The 12,342-nt window shown below is 40.8% G+C and overlaps 1 protein-coding gene and 1 long non-coding RNA gene across 2 annotated transcripts in view; one reads left to right on the forward strand and one right to left on the reverse strand.

The window, feature by feature from the left end:
• Positions 1–3,367, reverse strand: part of LOC121376840 (CD82 antigen-like) — a 38,110-nt gene extending 34,743 nt beyond the window's left edge. Inside the window, exon 1 of the mRNA XM_041504630.1 lies at positions 2,950–3,367. The gene's annotated coding sequence lies outside the window, so the exon portion shown is untranslated. The remainder of the gene's footprint in view (positions 1–2,949) is intronic.
• Positions 1–12,342, forward strand: part of LOC121376841 — a 13,207-nt gene continuing 865 nt past the window's right edge. Inside the window, exons 1-2 of the long non-coding RNA XR_005958536.1 lie at positions 1–143; positions 8,178–8,427. This is a non-coding gene — a long non-coding RNA (uncharacterized LOC121376841). The remainder of the gene's footprint in view (positions 144–8,177; positions 8,428–12,342) is intronic.

A 12,342-nucleotide genomic window follows, 5' to 3' on the forward strand; every position in this document is an offset into this window, starting at 1 on the left:
GTCACTATGGCGTGTACTGTAGTGACGTCACATCCTACGATGGTTTTATCATTTCGTAGCACTAAGAGAGCTTCAAAAATATGGGCCCAGGTAACTAAATTTGGAATGGTCGACTAGTCAAAGAATGCAAATACGATGAAAGGGTATGTTTTCGCTGAGCAAATTAAAATTGAATTGTATTATTTCAGGATGCAGGGCAGCTAAATTATATTACTGTCACTGATATGGTATCAGTATGTTGATCTATACTCTTTTCCATCAGGGTATGTCGTTTTCTTACTATTGTATTTACTACAAGTTATTTATTTCTGAGCTGATTGTTTTCTAAATTGCACACAAAAAAAATAGTTGGGTGTTTTTTAAATTATTATTTCCAAAACCCCAAATACTTATTTTATTTTACTAACGTCAAACCAAACTAAAATTATTTAAAAAAAAAAAAAAAAAAAAAATCAACCAAAAAAGCCATGTTCATGGAGACTGGAAACGACTATAGCTTGTTAACAATATCCGTCAAAATATGTAATATGTTAGGTCTACGGTGTCACAAAATGATGTAGATGCAGTCAGTTAGATCATGTTTTCACTAACATGATGGTGTTTAATTAAACTGTGACTACATATGTATGACAAAAGATTTGAATTGAACCACTAGGTGTGTACAGATGACCCTCGCGTATGACCGATATTCATAGCTCTATAAACGCCTGTAAATACGCGTCCAGTCCAGTACAAATACATTGTCAAACATTTCATACTTTTATAACTTGTTTTTCTATGTTTAATATAGAACAGCTGTATACAACAAATGTTCTTAGTTCAATCCAAATCATGAGCGTCAATCCGGCTTTAAAAGTATGTGTGTGTGTGTGTGTGTGTGTGTGTGTGTGTGTGTGTGTGTGTGTGTGTGTTTCTGTGTGTGTATGTTTCTGTGTGTGTGTTTGTGTGTGTGTGTGTATGTACATTGTGTCTCTGTGTGTGTGTGTGTGTGTGTGTGTGTGTGTGTGTGTGTCTGTTTCTGTGTGTGTCTGTTTCTCTCTCTCTGTGTGTGTGTGTGTGTGTGTGTGTACACATTGTGTCTGTATGTGTGTGTGTGTGTGTGTGTACACATTGTGTCTGTGTGTGTGTGTGTGTACATCGTGTGTGTGTGTGTGTCTGTGTGTATGTATGTGTGTATGTATGTGTGTGTGTGTCTCTCTCTCTCTCTCTCTCTGTATGTGTGTGTGTGTGTGTGTGTGTGTGTGTGTGTGTGTGTGTGTGTGTGTGTGTGTGTGTGTGTGTGTGTAATAAAGGAATGTGAATGAAAATCATAAAGCTACACATTAGTGGTTAAACTTTTAATTCAAGAAAATAAATCCAAATTGCAAATGAAAACGTTGAAGTCTGACAGTTTAACAAAATAGTTGTCTATGTTTTAAAACCGACCAAAAACAGTACGTCGTGTGTCGCTTCTTCTTTTTTTGTTGTTGCGGTTGTTGTTGGTGGTGGTGTTGTTGCTTTTGCTAAATGAAAAAGTGGGGGGACATTTATATAGATTGTCCCCCGGCACTGAAAAGTGAGGGGGACGTGTCCACCGATCGACGCCCATGATCCAAATTAAGCCCTATAAATTGAATACCCATGCATGGAAACCAGATTTTATTGTTTAATTGGGGATCAAGTTGGCCCGAAACCTTAGTGGTATAGGGGCATGTTAGAGGTATTCTCTCTTTCAAGTTGGCCCATGAATATTCGGTTTAGGGGGTTTCACTGTATCGTGTAACTATATGTCATGGTACATGATTATTAAAAGAGAACAGTAACAAATTAATAGATACACCCCGTAGATCATTTAACAGGCACCACCTAAATTTATTTCCTGGCCTTCAAAACCAAATCAACACTTTGACTTCTATACAAAATTTTAAGATATACTTAACTTGATTTTATATATTGTATTATACTTCCCCCCCCCCCCCCCCCCCCCCCACAGCTCCTTACACTGTGGTTTTATATAAATATATTTAAATAATGTTTTCATATACTTACCATTTGTGACACCCAATAGCCGATGTGTATTTTTGTGTTGGGGTGTCGTTAAACATTCATTCATTCATTCAAAACCAAATCGGACATAACAAAATGCAGACATATGCGAAATTGGTTTAGTGTTGACTTCATAGAACACAACTTTCTTTACACTTAGACGATTCCACAACGGCATAGAGGAACATTATCAGTTGTCTTGAGTCACTGAGTTGTTAATTACACTAGATAACGGGTGAGTCACTGAGTTGTTAATTACACTAGATAACGGTGAGTCACTGGGTTGTTAATTACACTAGATAACGGTGAATCACTGAGTTGTTAATTACACTAGATAACGGTGAATCTGGATACGCCGTATGTAACGGTGGAAGTCGCATGTAACGGTAAGTTGCTAATTAAAAGTCAAAAAGGGTTGTGGGGAAAAGTAGGAGTGCCAAAAACAACGTTCAACCAGTTTTCCTTGCACCGACTTTCTGTCATACACCCAAATAATTCCTTCTTTTTTCAAGCCTGGAAAATTACATTTGTAACTTTCATTTCCCTTTTATAAATCCACTTTACATAAATGTATTCAGTATTAGTTGCAATCATTCGGGCTAAAACATTTCAAATTTAGCTAAAACAAAATTGAACTTTTAGCCAAGTTGGCTATTAAAAAAAAAAAAAATCTAGAGTGAGCTCAGTGTGTTGTCCTTAACCATAATATGTCCGATGTCATATAACCGTAAATAAAATGTGTTGGGTGCGTCGTTAAATAAAACATGTCAGTCCTTCCTATCTAGGTTACCTACAGAGAATTTAAAATGTATACCACTACACGATAATTCCAAGGTGGACGTTAAGCGATCTTACTTCGGGCCACATATTGGTTAAAATATGTGATATTTACACATCGGACCAGATTAGTAAACAAACCCTTACCTGTCACAGAAACTGTTAAAAAATGAAGCTTTTTTCCTCGTTTTGTCCCGTCACAAACAGCTCTCCACACACGATTGTAACTTCAGATTTCAAATCCCGAACTTGTAATTCCGGCAAGGTAACACAACACTAACTCTTTTTCTTTCTGTGTTTTTTTTTTCACTCGCTCCAGACAACGTATGTCGACGTAGTAATAGAATACACTGGTAATATAGGTTTCTCTATCGAGAGAGAGGCCAATAGGCTGCAACGACACAGCTAGGTAAAAATCGCGCGACGCTTGTGCTACCTAGCGTCACCTGTAATTAGTTACACCCCAACCACCTCCAGCGATTTACCTGTCCTGCCGGTTAAGGTTTTTTTTCTGTCAGACAGGTTTGGTTTCTGTACAGGAGGAATTCAAAACGCAGCGATCTTCTCTGGAGTGTGAAAAAATGAATTGTTGATCTATTGTCTGAACGACCACAACGCTAGCTGTAGGGTAACTGGAAAGGGCGGTTCAGGAAAAATGTAAAGGAAAGAAAGAAAGGGAAAAAAGGGGAGAGGTTTGTCGGAAGTAACGAGTTGTTTATCGGCTAAACCACGGGTTTTGTTTTTGTTTGAAGTCACTCAGCTGTGACTAAACATTTTATGCGTTGTAGTTTAAATGGACGTTTGTGATTAGGTTCAAGCACGCTGTCCTGAACACATGTCTTACAATGTAGCTATATCTGGGATGCATGCCCAGGGCACTGGGGGTTAGTGGTTAGTTGTAATTTGTGAGAGAGAAGTCGGTGTAGTGGACGTACAGTCTTACACATGCCCGGGGCGGGACGTAGCCCAGTGGCAAAGCGATCGCCTGATGCGCGGTCGGTCTAGGATCGATCCCTGTCGGAGGGGCCATTGGGTTATTAATTTTTTCTCGTTCCAGTCATAGCCCGAGTAGGCTACTCTGCTTTTCGAGAGCTGAACGGACATTTCGACTCGGACTAGTTTCAGCCACTGCATCACGACTGGTATATCAAAGGCCGTGGTATGCGCTATTCTGTCTGTGGCATGGTGCATATAAAAGATCCTTTGCTACTAATGAATTTTTTTAGCGGGTTTCCTCTCTAAAACTATGTCAAAATGTGCTCTAGTGGTGTCGTTAAACAAAACAAACTTTATACTTTCCCAAGGAGTCGCTAAAACAGGTTGGAGTCAGTACCTACCGGAATGCGAACCCAGGACGCACCAGCCTTAAATTAGAGAGGCCAAGGGCGGATCCAAGGTAGGGGACCAGAGGGTCCTTCCTCCCTCTAAAAATTAAAGTGACCTTTCTTTTGAAAAATTTATTTACAATTTTCATTAAAGTCCCCTGGTCTATGTGCCCTTTGTCCATGGTCCCCACTTCCGCCCCCGACCCCTCCCACCTCTAAAATATTTAATGGATCCATCGTCGGTAGCTGTGTGGTGGTTAAACCACGAGACCGGCCTCGGTGGCGTCGTGGTTTGGCCATCGGTCTACAGGCTGGTAGGTACTGGGTTCGGATCCCAGTTGAGGCATGGGATTTTTACTCCAAGTACCGACTCCAAACCCTGAGTGAGTGCTCCGCGAGGCTCAGTGGGTAGGTGTAAACCACTTGCACCGACCAGTGATCCATAACTGGTTCAACAAAGGCCATGGTTTGTGCTATCCTGCCTGTGGGAAGTGCAAATAAAAGATCCCTTGCTGCCTGTCATAAAAGAGTAGCCTATGTGGCGACAGCGGGTTTCCTCTAAAACAAAACAGTGTCGGAATGTCCATATGTTTGACGTCCAATAGCCGATGATAAGATAAAAAAAATCAGTGTGCTCTAGTGGCGTCGTTAAATAAAACAAACTTTACTTTAAACCATCGAACTTAAGGCTGGTAGGTACTGGGTTCGAGTCCGCATCAGTGTAACGAGTTTCCTCAGAAGACAACTTGTCAGAATTACCAAATGTTTGACATCCAATGATTAATTGATCAACGTGCTCTAGTGGTGTCGTTAAACAACAATACACTTTAAAACTAGAGGCACTGCGCTACAAACTCGGCACAAGCCGTGTCTGAATTGGCCGTACAATGATATCTCCATGCTTTGACACTGCGTACGTATTCTGAACAATATAGTTGTTTAACGACACCACTAGAGCACACCAATTTATTAATCTTCTGGTATTGGATGTCAAACATTTGGTAATTCTGACATATAGTCTCAGAGAGGAAACCGACTACATTTTTCAATTAGTAGCAAGGGATATTTTATATGCATCATCCCACAGGCAGGATAGCACATACCACATCCGTTGGCATACCAGTCGGGGTACACTGTCTGGAACGAGAAATAACCCACTGGCCCCACCGACGAGGATGGATCCCAAACCAACCGCTTTACCACTGGGCTACGTCCCGCACCAATTTAGAGAGGAAACCTGCTACATTTGTTCCATTAGAAGCAAGGAATGTCTTATATGCACCATCCCACATACAGGACAGTACATACCACGGCCTTTGATATACCAGTCGTGGTAAACTGTCTGGAACGAGAAATAACCCAATGAGCCCTCTGACGAGGATCGATCCCAGACCGATCGCGCACCAGGTCTGCGCTTTACCACAAGGCTACTTCCCGCCCCCGTTCGTATTCTGAATGCTTCAAAAAGTCGAGGGGCGGGAGGTAGCCCAGTGGTAAAGTGCTCGCTCGATGCGCTGTCGGCCTGGGATTGATCCCCGTCGGTGGGCCCATTGGGCTATTGCTCGTTCCAGCCAGTGCACCACGACTGATATATCAAAGGCCGTGGTATGTACTACCATGTCTGTGGAATGGTGCATATGAAAGATCCCTTCCTGCTAATCGAAAAAGAGTAGCCCATGAAATGGCGACAGCGGGTTTCCTCTTTCAATCTGTGTGGTCCTTAACCATATGTGTGATGCCATATAACCGTAAATAAAATGTGTTGAGTGCGTCGTTAAATAAAACATTTCTTTCAAAATTTCAAAAAGTCGATGGCCAGCAACACCCATTCTGAATGACACCAAAGGCATACATATTTATTTGTACGGCTATACCCGTATCAAATGACTGAGGACTGACTGTGTATATATAAAGAGGCGTTCCCAGTCGTTAAACTATATATAATATAACACGGCCACACGAGGATATCCCAGCACAAAGAATGGCGTTATTTTACCTACTAACACGTCTTAGGTCGGCCACTATGAAAATAAAAGCAATGCAAAACGTGACACAGTCAACTTACCAGTCATGACAACACGGTTTATATTGCGATTGGCCCAGAGGCAGATCCGTGGGAGGGGGGGGGGGGGGGGGGGGGTGTCTAGTGGACCCCCTTAATATATTTAAGTGCCTCACTAAAAGAAAAATTTATTGTGTTACCCTTTTTCACGAGTTGGTCCATGTTCCCTTTTATTCCTTAGCTCTCTCCACCACCACCACCACCCCCCCCCCCCAATATTTCCTGGATCCGGCCCTGGTGTCCTCCACCAAACATAATCTGTCATGCGACCCGTCACCCTCGGAGGATCACACCACCACTACTGCGAGTTTAGTTTCCCTTTTCTTCATTTTGTTTTGAAGTGCCCCTTTTTATAAAGTGCCCTTTTTGCATTAAAACAAAAATTCATCACACACACACACACACAAACGTCCAGCTTTCTGAGCACAAGATGGGGGGGGGGGCGGATTGGGGGAGGCTTGACCCACCAACCCGTCCTGCGGATTCTGTTTTAAACTACAGCTGTTTGTTAAAGGCATACTGTCACGATATAAGGATCTAATTTCTCTAAAAATGGATAATAAATGAAAATTACACTAATGTTTGGAAACCAAATCTAGCTATCGGATCACCTTAACTGAACCATGACGGATTGAAATCCATGCCAACCCTCTCGATAATTTCAGTTTTTGAATTATGGACCATTGCCATAATTCAATTATGTTTACCAAATATCATCAATAGGTGGGGTATGATGGTTACGTAGATGGCTGAATAAAGTACGTTGAGGGACAAATCAAATACATATTTCTCAGGTAATATCATCAATAGGTGGGGTATGATGGTTACGTAGATGGTTGAATAAAGTACGTTTAGGGACAAATCAAATACATATTTCTCAGGTAATACTTGGTTGGACCATTTAATAGATGAGTGGTTTGTGACAATATGCCTTTAATTATTTCAACATTTGGTTCAGGAAGGAAGGAAATGTTTTATTTAACGATGCACTCAACACATTTTATTTACGGTTATATGGCGTCGGACATATAGTTAAGGACCACACAGATATTGAGAGAGGAAACCCGCTGTGGCTACTTCATGGGCTACTCTTTTCGATTAGCATCAAGGGATCTTTTATATGCACCATCCCATTGTCAGGATAGCACATACCACGGCCTTTGGTGTACCAGTCGTGGTGCACTGGCTGGAGCGAGAAATGGCCCAATGGGCCCAGTGACGGGGATCGATCCCAAACCGACCGCGCATCAAGCGAGCGCTTTACCACGTCTCGCCCCTCTCGGCTAATGGATGTCAAACATTTGGTAATTTTCGACTTATAGTCTCAGAAGAAACCGGCTACATTAGCAACAGGGAACCTTTTATAAAGTTTAACGACACCACTAGAGCACATTGAGTAATCATCGGCTATTGCATGTCAACCATTTGGTAATTCTGACTCGTAGTCATCAGAGGAAACCCGCTACATTTGGTAATTCTGACTCGTAGTCATCAGAGGAAACCCGCTACATTTGGTAATTCTGACTCGTAGTCATCAGAGGAAACCCGCTACATTGTTTCTAATGTAGCACGGGGCCTTTTATATGCACTTCCCCACAGAATACCGGCCTCGGTGGCGTCGTGGCAGGTCATCGGTCTACAGGCTGGTAGGTACTGGGTTCGGATCCCAGTCGAGGCATGGGATTTTTAATCCAGATACCGACTCCAAACCCTGAGTGAGTGCTCCGCAAGACTCAATGGGTAGGTGTACACCACTTGCACCGACCAGTGATCCATAACTGGTTCAACAAAGGCCATGGTTTGTGCTATCCTGCCTGTGGGAAGTGCAAATTGCTGCCAATCGGAAGAGTAGCCCATGTAGTGGCGACAGCGGGTTTCCTCTCAAAATCTGTGTGGTCCTTAACCATATGTCTGACGCCATATAACCGTAAATAAAAATGTGTTGAGTGCGTCGTTAAATAAAACACTTCTTTCTTTTTTCCCCACAGAAATGACAGCATATACGTTTTTTGATATACCAGTCGTGGTGCACTGGTTGGAACGGGGTGGTGGGGAGCTCAATCAAAGAATGGGTCCACTGAGGTGGTTCGATCCTACGACCCAAGCCTCAATCGAGCGCTCTACCGACTGAGCAAGATCACATCCTATTACGCATACACAGAACATCCTTTGATATACCAGACATGGGACACTGCTTGGCACTGCTGGCGATCGAACCTGCGACCCATTACACTCCAGGTGAGAACTCTACCACATCTCTATTTGTCGGTTATTCGTATGTGTAGAAGTGTATGTAATTAATAACGCACATGCGTACTGAGACGCATATATATGGAATCTACTCCACCTATTTGCATAGAAAGTGCTGGCTATTATTATGTATTGCGATTTACATATACGGTTACGATTTACGGACAACTGCATTTTGCGTCTTAGTGTCAGTGGCGTAGCCCCCCCCCCCCCCCCCAATCCCGGGAAATTTTTACCTTTTCGCTTATTAATAACATTAAAAAGGTTTCTGTCATATCCCACTACACACCTCCCCCCCCCCCCCCCCCATACAAAAATCCTGCCTACGCCACTGCTTAGTGTTGCAGATCATGTTTACAGATTGATATGTCTGCAAACTGCTTTAGAACAAATAATCAACACATTTATCTGCTTTAGTAGATATGTATTAAATCGTACGTATAAAATAGAACTGATACAGTCACAAGGACATACAATTATGTAAATGCTTCAAAATAAGAGATGTTTTACTGCATTAAATTTTTTCCACTGTTTTTTTTTTTTCTTCTTACAGACCCGTTAGTAAGAACATCATTCGTTATTTTTGATAATATATAGTGTTAACACACAGACGTATGATAACATTTTAAAGACAAACGATTGGCTGCTTCCATCACTACGATGATATCACTACACGTTTTTACATGAATTACAACTAATACAAATACATGGTGAAAAGTTTTCATGTCTTCGTTTTTGCTCTAATGCGAAGATTTGTTCCAGCACAGGGGAGGGGAGGTGGACAGTTGACCCTCCCTGACCACCGTATAGACTATAGTACGCTTATGCCAAGAGTGACAAATAGCATGTCTGTGACAGAATACATGATTCCTTGTTTCGATAAAAAATTTTTTAATGAATTCTGTATTATTCAGCGGTACAACCACCACAGCCCACGTTCGCTGTAATTTGCTATTGGTGAACGTACGTGAGAAGAATGCCACATCCGTCAGCCGTATCAAGTTACTATAGTGCACTGTACTGGACTATTTTTTAGCCATAAACATCAGTTCATAGGAGATACAGACATTGCGTAAGCCTCAGAGCTTCGGGTGTGTGTGTGTGTGTGTGTGTGTGTGTGTGTGTGTGTGTGAAAAAAACCCTATTATTATCATACAAACAGAAATTAATTCTTTAAGAATTATTATAACAATAAGAAAAGTTATGTTTGTTTTGTTTAACGACACCATTAGAGCACATTGATTTATTAATCATCTTGATATAGTCTTAGAGAGAAAACACTACTTTTTTCCATTAGTAGCAAGGGATCTTTTTTATGCACTTTCTCACACACAAGAAAGCACATACCACGGCCTTTGATCAGTTGTGGTGCATTGGTTGGAACGAGAAAAACCCCAGTCAGTTGAATGGATCCACAGAGGTGGTTTGATCCTGCGGCGCAAGCATCTCAAGCGAGCACTCAACCGACTGAGCTAACTCCCGCCCCCTCTCTTGGAGCAATTGCCGTAATTATTTTCAGAGTTTAGGGGGGAAAAGGAATTTTAATTTGTTTTATATTTATACAAAAAGAAATTAATTCTTTAATAATTATTTGAACAATAAGAAAAGTTAAAGGTTTCTTATGTTGAACGACACCACTAGAGCACATCGATTCATTAATTTATTATATATAGTCTTAGAGAGAAAACCCACTACATTTTTCCATTAGTAGCAAGGGATCATTATCCCATCGATAGGATAGCACATACCACAGCCTTTGATATACGAGGGGCGGAACGTAGCCCAGTGGCAAAAGCGCTCGCTTGATGTGCGGTCGGATACCACTAGAGCACATTGATTTATTAATCATCCGCTATTGGATGTCAAACATTTGGTCATTTTGATATATAGTGTTACCGTGAGAAAACCCACTACATTTTTCCATTAGTAGCAATTAGTAGCAAGGGATCATTATCCCACAGACAGGATAGTACATACCAATGCCTTTGATATACAAATAGTGGTGCGCTGGATGGAATGAGAAATAGCCCATGCATCCACCAACGGGGATCGATCCAAGACTGGTCGCGCATCAGGCGAATGATTTACCACTGGGCTACATCCCACCCCAAACAAGAAGAAGACTGAAGAACAAATGTTATTGTTATTCAAATACTGTTTAAAGAATACTTCTTTTCCACAATCGCACATTTCCATTGGTTTCAATCTGCCATCAAATTTCATTTATGAATCTTTTCCTCTTTCACCGGCCTCGGTGGCGTCGTGGCAGGCCATTGGTCTACAGGCTGGTAGGTACTGGGTTCGGATCCCAGTCGAGGCATGGGATTTTTAATCCAGATACAGACTACAAACCCTGAGTGAGTGCTACGCAAGGCTCAATGGGTAGGTGTAAACCACTTGCACCGACCAGTGATCCATATCTGGTTCAACAAAGGCCATGGTTTGTGCTATCCTGCCTGTGGGAAGTGCAAATAAAAGATCCCTTGCTGCTAATCGGAAGAGTAGCCCATGTAGTGGCGACAGCGGGTTTCCTCTCAAAATCTGTGTGGTTCTTAACCATATGTCTGACGCCATATAACCGTAAATAAAATGTGTTGAGTGCGTCGTTAAATAAAACACTTCTTTCTTTCTTTTCCTCTTGCTTCAATTTTCCAGTAAAAAATATCTAGTTTCAACATGCATGTACTCATAAAGTTTCATTAACAAAAGGATATTTTCAATCGGTCTACAAGTTTCCATTAAGAAAAAGCCTTTTTCAATCATCCTTAAAAATTCCCATTAACAAAATGGCTTTTTCCATAGGAACATGGGCTCCGAAATTTACTTCAAGGAGAGGGGAGAAGGGGGGACATAAGCTGCTTTTGTTCCAAGTATAATGGACATAAACATAAATTCCTAAATCTCAATAACAACATTTATTCACATTTGCTATGAAACAGCGATATAGAGAGGATAAGAGTATTAAAGGTATAAAAAGGTACAAAAAGTAGAAAATAAAAAAATTATTTTCTGACGGACTATCTAGCTCGGTCCACTTGCATGGTGGTCTTGTAAACAAATCTTTTCCCCTTAAAGGGACATTCCTGAGTTAGCTGCAATTTTTAAGATGTTATCGACTAACGGAGACTTTTTGACGACTGTAATTACATACCAAATATATTTTTCTGCATAAAATATTAGTGGCTGTATCTTAAACGTCTTTCTGATCGTTCTAATATTTGTACTCGGTTAAATTTCATTTTATTTCCTAAAAAAGATTTTTTCGTACATACAAAATTATTTGAAGACAAAATCCAGTGTGGGCTTCTTACAACTATGAAGACGACCAGAAACACATTGAATATACAGACACTGATATTCTAAACAAGAAAATATATTTAATATGTAAGTTTAATCGTTAAAATTTTTTTATTAGTCAGAAACATCTTACAATGCAGCAAACTCAGGAATGTCCCTAGTTTCAACCCGTGAAAATTAACACTGAGTTCAGTTAATCTACAAACCTGTAACACATTTGAATAAAGTTACAATTGAGTGAAACATGAGTCTGTGACTTTGAAATGGTGAAATACCCCCTAAAAATAGACTAAAACTTGACCCCATAACTGTTACTTCTCAGACGCACATGCATTTTTAAAAATATGAGAAATGCATTTTGTGATATTAAAAACACCAGGATGACCAAAACACTTCGAATGTACGGAAACTGATAATCTAAAGATGAAAATCTAAATAAAGTATGATTTCAGTTATCAAAAACGGCTCTAATAGTAAAAAATATGCATTAGCGTTTAAAAACTAGGGTATGTCGCTTCAAGGAGACATATTCACAATCCCCCCTCCAAACACCCCCTCAGCACAACTTACACACACAGACTTAAAATGAACTGATATGGGCCCTAC

Source organism: Gigantopelta aegis, chromosome 7, assembly GCF_016097555.1.
Source record: "Gigantopelta aegis isolate Gae_Host chromosome 7, Gae_host_genome, whole genome shotgun sequence".
NCBI classification, from domain to species: Eukaryota; Metazoa; Mollusca; class Gastropoda; order Neomphalida; family Peltospiridae; genus Gigantopelta; species Gigantopelta aegis.